This window comes from Trichosurus vulpecula, chromosome 7, assembly GCF_011100635.1.
Source record: "Trichosurus vulpecula isolate mTriVul1 chromosome 7, mTriVul1.pri, whole genome shotgun sequence".
Lineage (NCBI taxonomy): Eukaryota > Metazoa > Chordata > Mammalia > Diprotodontia > Phalangeridae > Trichosurus > Trichosurus vulpecula.
In genome coordinates this window covers 70,081,916-70,095,714 of record NC_050579.1, presented here as the reverse complement: position 1 = coordinate 70,095,714, position 13,799 = coordinate 70,081,916, and positions in this window count along the sequence as shown.

Below are 13,799 nucleotides of genomic sequence, written 5' to 3'. Positions count from 1 at the left end.
CATCTTTTTGAGAATTTGAGTATGAGATAGAATTAGGTTGTTTTCTATTGTCACATTGAACTTTTGACTCATATTTAATGTGTCAAACCTACTTTTTCATTGACTTCTTTGTAATCCCATCTTCCCAACCCAATAGTTCTGTTATTTTTGTTTCTTTTGTGAAGCTTCATTGCAGACATATTTATTATTAATACATTGGATCTTCAATTCTACCAGAGTGTTGTGAATTTTTTTTCTATAGATTCTACAGGGTGTTCCTAAAGGCTGGACACGTCGGGGAAATGCATATTTTCAAGAAATGAATGAAATTTTCAACAACATTTTATTTAATTGGAATATTAACAAATAACATCTTCAAAATGATTTCCATCATTTGTGATGCAAAGGTTGACGCATTTTGCAAGATTCATGTGAACTCAATGCAGTAACTCCACACTTCTGTCAATTTTAGCACATTCATTCTTTATGTGTTCAATCAAGTGTGTTGAATCTGTGATTTTCATTGAGTACACCTTCTCCTTTAGCATGCCCCAGAAAAAGAAGTCAAGGGGGCTAAGATCTGTTAATATTCCAAATATTTCAAAATATGCATTTTGCCTTTGTGTCCAGACTTAAAGGACACCCTGTATAATCCAATTATGTATCTATTTTTGCCAAGTAACATTTACTGCACATCCTCTGTAATACTCTCCCAACCGACATTTTCAAGTCTGCTGATTGCGGCTTTTGGAGTCAACTACTTTCAGGTCCTAGGGGCAAATCTATAGGTCGCTAATCCTAGTATTCATAAGATTCCATCAGCATGCTCCCCTCAAATAATCCATCAGTAGTCTCAGTTAGCTCTTAGCAAAGACATTTAGAAAGATAACATTAGAATAACAGTTATAAAACATTCCTGCCCCACCTCCTGCCAAGTGGGGTGCTCTCCCACGAGTACATGTAGCATCCAAGAAAAAAATATGCTTGAACTTAGAGCATAATGGCAATGAGGTACTCACAGGCTACACATGAGACAAAGAAAACTCATAACTCTTGGTATTACAAAACCTGGAAGTCTTTTCTCTCTGTAGAGCTCACAAGAAGCTCCTAATGAGTGCAGTGTCTCTGCTTGCTGGATTGCCTAGTATCCATTCCTCTCTAAAATCAGTGTGCGCTCTCTCTCTTTCTCTCTCTCTCTCTCTCTCTCTCTCTCTCTCTCTCTCTCTCTCTCTCTCTCTCGGATACTATTCCTTGAAGCTACTTTATCCCTTAAATGTCTTTCTCTCTGTATCCATATCTGTATAGAGTGTGTCTCTCTGACTGCAGTGATTCCTATTGGTTAAGAAGCTGCTTTTCAAAGCCATTTGACTGATGGAGGAGGATACAGAGTACAGAGTTGGACCCCTTTTCTCCCTGAAGGCATCAAACTTGCTGATTGCTACTTCCAAGCTTAAAATGTCACCAAATTTAAAACTAGAAATCATTTTCCAACTACTGGAAAATGGATTTTTTTTAATATAGGCCCAAAAGGCATGATTAATTATCTTATCCCTCTTGCCTCCAAGAGCATACAAAATGTCCTGTTCAGCATTCAAAGTCCTTCATAGCCTAGCCTTCTCCTACCTTTCCTTACAGTCTTCTTATAGCTTATTCCCTAACAGGTACTCTTCAATCCAGTGACATTGGCTTCCTGGCTGTTCCATAACAAAACTCTATCACTCAGCTCTCGGCATTTTCTCTGGCTGTCTACATAGAACCACTTCCTCCTCTACTCAACCTCATGACCTCTCTGGTTTTCTTTCAATCCCAAATAAAACTTATCTTTTATCAGAGGTCTTCCTCATCCCCTTTTAATTCTAGTACTTTCCCTCTGTTGATTGTTTCCTATTTATCCTATACAGAGCTTCCTTTGAATATATTTCCTTGCATGCTGTTTCCCCCCATTAGATTGTAAGCTCTTTGAGAACAAGGATTTTTTGCCTTTTTCTGTCTCTAGAACTTAACACAGTTTGTGGTATGTAATAGAGATTGCTGTGATTACTATGATTGATTAGGCAATTAATATGTATTTCTGTTGTGGTGTCAGTTGCTTTAACCTAGTGACCAGAGTCGTGTAATTGATTAAAGAAAGTCTTTCATACCATGGTTAAAAAAGGTCTGTAGAAAAAAATCCTCTATTCACTTTCCATTCCATCACACCTTGTGGTTATATTCTGGGCCTTTAATGATTACATCAACTGAGTTTGGGAGAGAGTGATCACTTTCTTCATTACCACAAATGTATTCCAGAGATTTTTTAGGGTTAGTAGCAAACATTTGCAATTAATGTTATTGTAAGGAGAAGAGACAGACAGGTTGTGAGAGTAATGAAGGCAATGGGTAGTGCAAAGTGCTGGACTGTTCATAGATTTATCCTGTCTAAGCTAAATATTTGCATTCAGCAAAACTGGTGGCCCCAAGGCAAAATGGCTACCAGAAGAATTAATGTCAACAGATTAGAGCACTGCTCTGAGTGTGAATAGTTGAGTCAATAGATAGTTGGCAACAATGGAGCAGAAAAGGAGTGGGGAGCTTTCAGAAATTTGATGTACAGCACTGCATTTGCTAATCTGGTTCAGAACATTCACAAACATTAAAACTGGTTTGACAGAAATGATGGGGAAAGTCAGAAGCTGCTAAATGAAAAATGAGGACTCCACACCAGTAGAATAGTTCATCTATCTCTAAGAAGCAGCATTTAATTTCATCAAAAGTAAGTACAGGTGAAGCTTAGAGAGATGCAGGATTTTTGGCTCAGTAAAAAGGCAGCTGAAATTCGAGTTTTATGCTGATTGTAACAATCCAAAGCACTTTTATGATGCCCTGAAGGCTATTTATTGGTCAAAGACCTATGGTGTATCTCAACTACTCAGTGCTGATGGAGCCACATTGGTTAGTGATAAGGACATTGTGATACCTGAACAGCCAGCTATTGCTAGAAAAACCCTGCCCCCAGCCCCTAACTAAAAAACCCCAGTTTGCATAAGAAAATCAGACTTAGTTTCTGCAGTTTGGCGTTCAGTGGGTATCCTTTCCCCCTCCCCCCCACTGGTGACTGTTCTGGGAGTATGGAGTATGGCCAAGGGAAGGGCCTGATGCTCAGCAATCTCTGTTTCTTTCCTGAGCGGGCTGAGAGACATCTCTATCTTGTGTAAACAAACCCAGCCGGAGCATCCCTTGGTCTGTCTATGGCCTTAAAGGATGAAGGCCTCAGCCCCGGACATTCTCTTGAATTCCTTATTCTTATCTTATGTTGTGGGATGTAAATGGCAAATTGAACAGAGAGATCCTGGGTTGTAATTCAGTTGACACTTTGTCAGCAGTATGATATGCTGTACTTGCAGTCTGTTTAGGAGGTTCCTCTTCATGTATCATGATCACAAAAGTGGAAGAGGCTTGCCAAGCCTGCTAAAATAACATATGCAAGTTTCAAGAGATAATTAACCACTGCTCCTTGATCTACTGTATAAATTTGACTTCTCTACCCCAAACTCTTGGTCATTTTGGTTTGGGTTGAACCCAAATGACCACCGGCTAATAAATTCTCCATTTAAAACTTATACTCTGTGGAGTGTCTCACTCGCTCTCGGTATAACACATGATTCTGGAGAAATGGATTGAACACTTCCATAGTGTTCTCGAGACTATCATAAATCAATGCTGAAGCTATTGACTGTTTACCTCGGGTTGAAGTCATTCCCTCACTGGCTGAAGTTCCAACTGAAGAAGAGGTTTTGAATGCCATCAGGCTCCTTTTATGTGGCAAAACACCTGGTGCTGATTCTATTTGAGCTGATATTTAGAAGGTGAAATGTCCATTGCTCATAGAAAAATTGACTGAAATTTTCTGGGTTCTATGGCAAGGGAAGGTTATCCCCCAGGAGTTCAAAGATGCCTTCATTGTGAATCTCTATAAAGGTAAAGGAAATAGATTGTCCTGTGACAATCACAGTGTGTGTGTGTGTGGGGGGGAGGCAGGGGGGTCCAGTCTCTTAGTCATTGCTGGCAAGATTGTTGCCAGAGCCGTCCTTAAAAGACTGATCCTTCACCTGGAAGATGGTCTACCTGGGAGCCAGTGTGGCTTCAGAAAGGTCTGAAGAACAGTTGATATGATGTTTATTGCCCAACACCTCCTGGAGAAATGCCAGGAGCAGAACAGAAGTCGGTACACAACATTTTTAGATCTGACCAAGACCTTTGATACAGTCAGTTGTGAGGGCTATGGAAAACTATGTCAAACTTTGGTTGCCTGGAAAAGTTTCTCAGTATTGTATATCCATTTTATGATGGCATGCTTGCCCACATTCTAGATGATGGATGATGCACTCCCACTTTCCCAGTCACCAATGAAGTGAAAGAAGGCTGTGTGCTTGCTTTTATGCTTTTTAGCATGGTGTGTTCAGCTATGTTGTCAAACAACTTTAATAAAGACAACATAGCATCAACATCAGCTATGACACTGATGGTAAATTCTTCAACTTGAAAAAGCTACAAGCCAAGACCAAAATGGAGGGAGTGTTGGTGAATGATTTTTGTTTGCAGAAGATTTTTTACTCAATGCGAACTCTGAAGCTGACACACAACAAAGTATGGATCAATTTTCTGCTGTTTATGCTAATTTTGACCTAATGAGTAACACCAAGAAAACACAGGTACTCCATCAGCCAGCACCACACCACCCCTATGTGGAACTGTCTGTTATACAAAATGGAGTTGTAAATGCTGTGGATAAGTTCATTTACTTTGGTAGTATACTTTCCAGGGATGTACACATTGACAATGAGGTTTACATCTGTATTGCTAGAGCCAGGTCAGTGTTTGCTAGGCTCTGAAGCAAAGTGTGAGAGAGAAGACTATTAAATTGACTACCAAACTCAAGGTCTACAGAGCCATTGTGCTGACCTCATCATCATATGCCTGTGAAACCTGGACAGTCTACTAGCACCATGCCAGGAAACTGAATCACTTCCATTTGAATTGTCTTAGGAAGATTCTGAAGATCACCTGACAGGATAAGATAACAGACACTGAGGTACTTAGCATTTAAACTTGACTGTAGAGAGTGCAACTCTGATGGGCTGACCATGTTGTTAGAACACCAAATATAAGCTTCCCTAAAAGACTATTTTATGGAGAATTCACACAGGGCAAGCATTCACAAGGTGGTCAGAAGAAGTTATAGAGACACTCTCAAGTTCTCTATTAAAAACTTTGGAATTGAATGTGTGTGACCAGAATGGCCTTTGTTTTCTTTGAGTGACTCAGCTTACCTCATTGAGCCTTGCTGGGTGCTGGGGCTTCTCTTCCAGGGCAGGAAGCCCAGCGACCATGCCTGAGAACAGAGAACTTTCCGTGTGATGAGTCATGGGGCTGGCTGGGGGAGGTGTTGACTCCAGAGCCACGCCCTATTGGGTGTTAACCTAGGGGAAGGGGCCAACTCAAGAACCAATTGTCCCTGGTCATTCAGGCAGCCGCTTGATGATGTCAAAAACTCTACAAGAGGGGAAAGGACAGCTTGAAGAGCCCTCTTTCCTTTTCTGGTTGGTGTGGGAGCAGCAGCAAGAGTGACTCTGGGCCAGCCCTTGCTCTCAGGCCAAGCCCAGATGTTGGTAACTATGAATTGTATTGAGTCTGTCTGTTGATATTTGCAATTTGTTTGTATTTTGGTTTTGACGTTCGGGGTGCTGGTTTGTTTCCCCTGAACTAAATGAATGTTCTGAACCTCAGGGTGCTGGCTTTTTCCCCTGAAGTACATGAATGAATCTGTATTTGGTATGTCTCTTGATGCTTGTCTCTTTGCTCCCCTGAACTAACTGAATGCTAACTGAATGCTGGCGTTTTTCCCCTGAACTAAATAAATGTTGTCTGTATGCTAACTGAATGCTGGATTAAAGTAAGCTGGTCAACCCCTTCACCATGCTTTCCTTGTTTAAGCAGATTAAAAGAACCTGTGCTTTCCCGGCATCCCGGCAGCCTCCTGGGTGCCGGCAGCCTCCTGGGTGCTGGCTGTGGCGGGGATCTTACGCCCCCACAGAAGCTGCTAGCCGGATTGTTAATACAATGTGCAACATGGGAGACACTGGCACAGGACCACCCAACATGGTGTGCCCTCACCAGAGAAGGTGCTATACTCTATGAGAAAAGCAGAATTGAAGTAGCTCAAAAGAAACACAAGATTCTCAAATTTAGAGAATCTACCCCTAAGGCTCACATGGACTATTTGTTTCCCACCTGTGGTAGAGCATTCTGAGCACATTATGGTTTGATCAGCCACAATTGGATGCATCATAACTTGACTCTAACCTAGTGATGTCATTTTGGTTCTCTTCAAGAAAAAGAACAACAACCATCTCACAACTTGTGATTATATTCTGGGCCTTTTATTACATCAACTGAGTTTGGGAGAGAATGATCACTTCGCTTTCCATCACAAATGTATTCCAAAGATGTTTTTAGCCATGCTTCATATGTCTTTATTCAAGTAACTAATCATTTAAAAATAGAACAGTTCTGAGGACAGTATGCCACAAGAGATTGATTGATTGATTGACTGATTTTAATCAAGCTGCTTTGGGCATGATTGTACCCCCCAAGAAACTGAGGGAGTTTGAAGCTTGAAGGATTCTGATTTATGTCAGCAGTTTTCAGGTTTTATTTCAAGTAATAGAGTGCCCTAAAACCACGGGTAACTAACTCGTTTTGTCATACATAAAGTCTAGGAAGATAAATCATAGTCTTATAAATAAATAATTTGGGTTATTTTGGGAACATTAATAAAAAAGAGAACACAATTTAAATGCAACTTCACTTAATTGGAATAGGAACCAAAGGAAAATGTTAGTATTTTTCTCTATTATTTATCAGGAATTTCTGAGAAAATCCAGGGAAACAGAAATCACCCATTTTGTGTGTGAATGAATACCAAGAGGTAAGGAAATCATAAGCAAGGTCATGTTGTATAGGTGTCAAACAATGTCAGATGTCTGAATTAATACCTGCTCTGTTTGCAGGTAATCTGCATGCCACAATATGTAATGATATATATCTCTGGCTTTATATTTCACAGTTGATATGAAATGTGCTGCAAACCATAGTAATTCTGAATAGTAGGTGTTGTGCTCTTAAATCATATAACATTGTCATTGCCTGTCCTAGATAATATTTCTTTCACTCTCTAAACATTAGCTTGAAAACAAGAAAAGGATCTTTTGGCACATTTCTGCTGCTCTTTCAAACTGAACATGGTTTAAGCTGAGACTCATAATTTTCTCTTTTCTGGAATAATTCCTTAGGTAACTCCTTTAATTGAAACCAGCCCAATATGAAAAAAAAATCATTAAACGAAGCTTCTTTTAGAACTGTAATTAAATGGATTCTTGGTGTGGAATAAATTAAGCGCAAAGAAAATTAAAATCAGTTCAATATGGTGGAGACAGGACAAAATACAAATTGTTCTCTCAGCAAGATAAATATCCTTGTCCTTTCTGTTAGAAGTTATATACATATATATATATATATATATATATATTTCCAGTAATATTGTCGAACATTGCAAAATATCCTTGATGACATAGTTAACTTTAGTCAACTTGTACATAGTAAGGAGGAGGTAGAGAAGGCAGCAAATTAGGGAAAGCACTTTAGGCAATTGGTAAACTGCTGAGTAGCTTGAGTAAATGGAGCTGTCCATTTATATTCCCTAAAGTGATCTTTTATGTAGCTAAGTCTAGAATTACAGAATTTTAAAATCATGAAGTTCCTGAGAGTCCATCTTATTTAACCAATCCCTACTCAATTTATGATTCATATGCATATTTAAACTCAATATATCAGACATGAATTAAGCACCAACAAAGTTCAAGGCTTTGTGCTAGGTGTCGAGAATACAAACACAATTATTATTTATTCTCTATTTAAATACCTTGATAATTTGTCTAACTTTATCCTAGTGGTTAACTAAAATCTGACACGTTTGTCAACACTGGTTGTGCTTTCACTTATACAGTCCAACTCCATGGTCATGGTTGAGGAATTTCAATATTCCTTGCTCCTCATTTCTACTTTGGTCTCTCAACTATCAGTACTCAATTCCCCAAACCCATCACCTTCATTTTTATTTACATAATGTTTAATAGAGTTAGAGAAAATCATGGAAACCATACTTTTTGGGTCCGCAGAACATTTTCCCCTAATTTCAACTGGGTCCTAAGAGCTTCAAACAATCTATTTACACCTCCCTAATTTAATGATTATCTCATTCAACACAGAAGCTATTCTAAACATTTTCATCCTTCTCTCCCATCCTGGAAGCTAAGAACTTTGCGTCATGGGCATGTATATGACACATATGACAGAGCAGTGGGCCTAGAGTCAGGAAGACCAAAGTACAAACCCAGTCTTGGATGCTTACTAGCTACGTGATCCTGGGCATGTCACTTAACTTCTATTTGCCTCAGTTTCCTCATCTTTAAAATGGAGTTAGTAAAGAAACAAACAAACAAATAATAGATAAACTTACCTTTCAGGGCTATTATGAGGACCAGATGGGATAATAATGTAAAAAGCTTAGCATGGTGACTGGCACATAGTAGATACTATATAAATGCCAGTTATCATCATCATCACTATTATTATTACTACGTTCATTGTCATATTTCATTGAAAAAAAATTGAGACAATTTGCTGACAACTATTTCTTCTTCCCTCCTTGTATGACTCAAGTATTTTCCTCCACTATCTCCTTCTTCATCCCTGTTTCACCTGAAGAAGGGGCCTGGAAAAACCTCCAATATATGCACTTCCTCCCATTCCAATTCTGTCTAACCTAGCATATTTTTCCCACTATCATCCCTTGTTCCTCAGTAATCTTCCATCTCTCTGTTTCTATCAGTTTCTCCTCTGCTGCCTACAAATACATCTATGTCTCTCTCTTCATTGGAAAAACAAAAGAAAACAATTCTTATTTGATCCAACCATCTCCACTGGCTCTTGTTATATATCTTCTGTTGTGTTCATGAGTAGATGGCTTTAGAAAGCTATCTCTACTCAGTCCCTTTACTTCCTCTCTTCTCATTATTTGCGTCATCCTTGGTTGTATTTATTTCCTTGTCTTGTATTTTGTTTTCTTGCTTGTCTGTAAAGCAAATAAGTTGTTCAGGTCTGGTTTTATTTGTAGTAATATCACAAATGGGTCTATCTATTGACTTTCCCTCTTTTTATTAGTGACTAGGTTTGGGTTTCAAGGATATGTCACTTAGGATTGTATTTTGAGCTCTATTGTTTTTCAGAACTTATTATGCTGCAAAAACAACTCCACAGAACTCATGATGGAGAGAGCTATCTACAGCCAGAGAAAAAACTATGAAGTATGAATGCAGATTGAGGCACACTGTTCACTCTCCTTTTTTTGTTTTTCCTTTGTTTTTTTTTTCTTTTCTTTGTTTTTGGGTTTTTTGGTTTTGTTTCTTCTTTCTCCTGATCCATTCCATTGGTCATCATTCTTCTTTACAACTTGAATATGGGGGAGGACTGAGCCTCCCTGAATCTTGTAATCAGCAGCTGTCTTCTCGTCGTTCATCTGTTTGCCACTGTAGATGAGTCGCTGCTGCTGTGGGGGAATTCCTTCTTTCTCTTCCACCAGCTCTTTGATCCGTTCCACCTTGTCTGTGGGTTCAATGTTGATCTCAATTTCCTTTCCTGTCAGCATCTTCACTTTGATCAGCATCTTCCCCCTGTAGCCAAGCCTCTTATGGATGAATCCCTGCTGCTGCTGCCACCACTGCCTCGGCTCTCCATCACTACGCCTGCATACTTCCGCTTCCAGATATCATCTTTCCAGAAATTATCAAGGAAAATTGTCCTGATATTCTAGAGCCAGAGGGTAAAATAGAAATTGAAAGAATCCACTAATTGCCTCTTGAAAAAGATCCCCAAAAGAAAACTCCTAGGAATATTACTGCCAAATCCCAGAGCTCCCAGATCAAGGAGAAAATACTGCAAGCAGCCAGAAAGAAACAATTTGAGTATTGTGGAAACACAATCAGGATACTACAAGATCTAGCAGCTTCCATATTAAGGGATTGAAGGGCTTGGAATATGATATTCCAGAGGTCAAAGGAGTTAGGACTAAAACCAAGAATCACCTACCCAGAAAAACTGAGTATCATGCTCCAAGGCAAAATATGGATTTTCAATAAAATAGAGGACTTTCAAGCTTTCTCAGTGAAAAGACCAGAGCTGAATAGAAAATTTGAATTTCAAATACAAGAATCAAGAGAAGCATGAAAAGGTGAACAAGAAAGAGAAATCATAAGGGACTTACTAAAGTTGAACTGTTTTGCTTACATTCCTACATGGAAAGATGATGTGTGTAATTCATGAGACCTTTCTCAGTATTAGGGAAGTTGAAGGGAATATACATGTGTATAGACAGAGGGCACAGGGTGAGTTCATTCTGCTATGGCTTCATGCTCCACTGAGAATCCACAGTTTTCTCGTTCATGATGTGTTGTTTCATTTTCCTTTGCCTTGTAATATTTATTTATATATACTGGACTCATTTCAGTGATTTGGAAGCCATCCTCCCTGCTGTTAATAATATATTACCTTTTGGTTTATCTTCTTTTTTTAAATTTATTCATTTATTTTTAGTATACCACATGGTTCTACATAATGTTGAGTTCCAGATTTTCTCCCCTCCCTCCCCCCTCCCTTCCCAAGACTGCATGGAATCTCATATAACTACCATGTATAACTTCGCATTGAATTAATTTATACACTAGTCAAGTTGTGGAGAAGAATTATGACCAATGGAATGAATCATGAGAAAGAAGAAACAGAGCCAAAAAAACCCCCCAAAAACAAAAACAAAAGAGAAGCAAAAAAGGTGAGCATGAAGTGTGCCTCAATCTGCATTCAAACTTCACAGTTCTTTCTCTGGATGAAGATAGCATTCTCCATCGTGAGTCCCCTGGAGTTGTCCTTGCACCTTACGTTGCTGAGAAGAGCAAAGTATGTCAGGGTTGGTCCTCATGGAATCCATATATCTGTGGCTGTGCACAACATTCTCCTGGCTCTGCTCCGCTCACTCAGCATTATGTTGTGTAGGTTTTTCCAGGTTGTTACGAAGTCTGCATCATCCTCATTTCTTATGGCACAATAGTATTCCATCACCTTCATATACCACAGCTTGTTCAGCCATTCCCCAATTGATGGGCATCCCTTTGATTTCCAATTCTTGGCTACCACAAAAAGAGCCGCTATAAATATCCTTGTACATATGGGTCCTTTTCCCGCTTGTGTGATTTCTTTGGGATACAACCCTAGAAGTGGTATTGCTGGGTCAAAGGGTATGCACATTTCTATAGCCCTTTGGGCATAGTTCCAAATTGCTCTCCAAAATGTCTGGATCAGCTCACAACTCCACCAGCAATGCAACAATGTTCCAATTTCCCCACATCCTTTCCAGCATTTATCATTTTCCTGTTTTGTTATTTTAGCCAATCTTACAGGAGAGATGTGGTATCTAAGAGTTGTTTTGATTTGCATTTCTCTAATCAGTAGTGATCCAGAGCATTTTTTCATATGCCTATAGATAGCTTTAATTTCTTCCTCTGAAAACTGCCTGTTCATATCCTTTGACCATTTCTCAATTGGGGAATGGCTTGTATTCCTATATATTTGGCTCAGTTCCCTGTATATTTTAGAAATGAGGCCTTTATCAGAGATACTAGTTGCAAAGATTTTCTCCCAATTTTCTGCTTCCCTCCTAATTTTTGTTGCATTAGTTTTTTTTGTACAAAAACCTTTCAATTTGACATAATCAAAATTATCCATTTTGCATTTTGTAATGCTCTCTATCTCTTGTTGGGTCATGAATTCTTTTCTTTTCCATAAATCTGAGAAGTAAACTATTCCTTGCTTTCCCAAATTACTTATAGTATCAGCTTTTACTCCTAAATCATGAACCCATTTTGACTTTATTTTGGTATATGGTGTAAGATATTGGTCTATACCCAGTTTTTGCCCTACCATTTTCCAATTTTCCCAACAGTTTTTGTGAAATAGTGAATTCTTAGCCCAGAAGCTGGCCTCTTTGGGTTTATCAAAGAGTAGATTGCTAAACTTGTTGATTTCTCCTTCTTGTGTAGTTATCCTATTCCACTGGTCCACACCCCTGTTTCTTAACCAGTACCAGGCTGCTCTGTAGTACAGTTTAATATCTGGTATGGCTAAGCCACCTTCTCTAGCATGTCTTTTCATTAATACCCTAGATATTCTAGACCTCTTATTTTTCCAGATGAATTTTGTTATTATTTTGTCCAGCTCAGTAAAATAATTTTTGGTAGTTTGATTGCTATGGCACTGAATAGATAGATTAATTTAGGTAAAATTGTCATTTTTATTATATTAGCTCAGCCTAACCATGAGCAACTGATATTTTTCCCTTTATTTAGATCTGATTTTATTTGCGTGAAAAGTGTGTCATAGTTATGTTCATATAGGCCCTGGGTTTGTCTTGGCAAATAGACTCCCAAATATTTTATAGTGCCTACAGTAACTTTGAATGGAATTTCTCTATCTCTTGCTGTTGGGCTTTGTCAGTAATGTATAGGAATGCTAAAGATTTATGTGGGTTCATTTTATATCCTGCAACTTTGCTAAAGTTGTTTATTATTTCAAGTAGTTTTTTACTTGATTCTCTAGGATTCTCTAAGCAAATCATCATATCATCTGCAAAAAGTGATAATTTAGTTTCTTCTTTTCCTATTCTAATTCCTTCAATTTCTTTTTCTTCTCTTATTGCTACAGCTGATGTTTCTAGTACCAAATTGAATAATAGGGGTGATAATGGACATCCTTGTTTCATCCCTGATCTTATTGGGAATTCATCTAGTTTATCCCCATTACAAATAATGCTTATCGATGGTTTTAGGTAGATGCTATTTATAATTTTAAGGAAGGTTCCATTAATTCCTATGCTTTCTAGTGTTTTTAATAGGAATGGGTGTTGTACATTGTCAAAGGCTTTTTCTGCATCTATTGAGATGATCATATGGTTTCTGCTAGTTTTGTTGTAGATATGGTCAATTATGCTAATAGTTTTCCTAATATTGAACCAGCCTTGCATTCCTGGAATAAATCCTACTTGGTCATAGTGTATTATTCTCATGATGAGTTGCTGCAGTCTTTTTGCTAATATTTTATTTAAAATTTTTGCATCAATATTCATTAGAGAAATTGGTCTATAATTTTCTTTCTCTGTTTTGACTCTACCTGGTTTGGGTATTAGTACCATATTTGTGTCATAAAAAGAATTTGGTAGGACTCCTTCTTCACCTATTTTCCCAAATAGTCTACAAAGTATTGGAATTAGTTGTTCTTTAAATGTTTGATAGAATTCACATGTAAAACCATCTGACCCTGGAGATTGTTTCCTAGGTAGTTCATTGATGGCATGCTCAATTTCTTTTTCTGAGATGGGGTTATTAAGAAATTTCACTTCCTTTTCTGTTACCCTGGGCAGTTTATGTTTTTGTAGATATTCATCCATATCTCTAAGGTTGTCAAATTTATGGGCATACAGTTGGGCAAAATAATTCCTAATTATTGTTTTGATTTCCTCTTCATTAGAGGTGACATCACCCTTTTCATTTTTGATACTGGTAATTTGATTTTCTTCTTTCTTTTCTTCAATCAAATTGACCAAAGGTTTATCAATTTTATTGGTTTTTTTCATAAAACCAGCTCTTTGTTTGACTTATTAATTCAATAGTTTTCTT